Genomic DNA, 1162 nt, shown 5'->3' with positions numbered 1-1162 from the left:
AACATATCTATAGATGGGGGTCCCTAGAACAACATAACTTTTAGATGGGGGTCCCTAGAACAACATATCTATAGATGGGGGTCCCTAGAACAACATATCTATAGATGGGGGTCCCTAGAACAACATATCTATAGATGGGGGTCCCTAGAACAACATATCTATAGATGGGGGTCCCTAGAACAACATATCTATAGATGGGGGTCCCTGGAACAACATATCTTTTAGATGGGGGTCCCTGGAACAACATATCTTTTAGATGGGGGTCCGTGACCGAATAGAAAATATATTTTACAAGTTTCTAGAAATATATGTTTTTCAGAAGACAGACATTAATGGAGCGACAGGTCTGAAAGGGTTAAATTATATATGATCTACTCCTAAAAAAGGTTGATAAAATAATAATAATCATTTCATTTATTTTCACATTTATTTATCTATCTATTTATTTATTTCAGACGAATACAGTACAGACATCTGTCTACCAGTGACATCATCATCTGTCTACCAGTGACATCATCATCTGGCTACCAGTGACATCATCATGTCTGTCTAGATACCAACAGTGGACATGGTAAAGAATCAGTGGTTCTCAAAGTGTGGTCCGGGGACCCCCGGGGGTCCTCGGGGGGCTCCTGGGTCCTCTGGGGACCCCCGGGGGCCCTCGGGGGGCTCCTGGGTCCTCTGGGGACCCCCGGGGGTCCTCGGGGGGCTCCTGGGTCCTCTGGGGACCCCCGGGGGTCCTCATTTCATCCATCCATGTTGGATATTCAGAAATAGCTGATCTACATGTGTTGTACATCTGCAAAAAAAAATTGCAAAAGAAACAAAAAACAAAAAAAACGGTTGGTCTTCACATGACATAGTTGGTCTCATATTAAAATGTTATCATTTTTGTCCAAATGTATTCGTATTTATTTCATAAAGTTAACTTTAATTAAATACAAATGTTACCTTCAGGATTTCAATTCAAATAGCAAAAAAAACAAATCAGGATTTCAATTCGAATAATAGCAAAAAATACGCGATCTACAAGCTCAAAAATAGTTGTGAGCTTGTAGATCGGCTATTTTTGCGACGACAGCAATATGCAACGTGTGGATGTATAGGCCTAGTGGCCGACGCCCATCGTTACAGCTGCCCACCCATTGGTTTAGGAGGACAT

The 1162-nt window shown here is 41.7% G+C and overlaps 1 protein-coding gene across 4 annotated transcripts in view; it reads right to left on the bottom strand.

The window, feature by feature from the left end:
* Positions 1-706: 706 nt before the first annotated feature.
* wif1 (wnt inhibitory factor 1) overlaps positions 707-1162 on the bottom strand; it is a 20441-nt gene continuing 19985 nt past the window's right edge. For all 4 annotated transcript variants that reach the window (XM_079531176.1, XM_079531177.1, XM_079531178.1 and 1 more), the window contains one exon: positions 707-1162. This exon is cut by the window's right edge. The gene's annotated coding sequence lies outside the window, so the exon portion shown is untranslated.

This window comes from Electrona antarctica (genome assembly GCF_951216825.1).
Source record: "Electrona antarctica genome assembly, contig: scaffold_58, whole genome shotgun sequence".
Lineage (NCBI taxonomy): Eukaryota > Metazoa > Chordata > Actinopteri > Myctophiformes > Myctophidae > Electrona > Electrona antarctica.
Note: the sequence above shows the minus strand (reverse complement) of the source record. Positions and strands in the feature narration are given on the sequence as shown.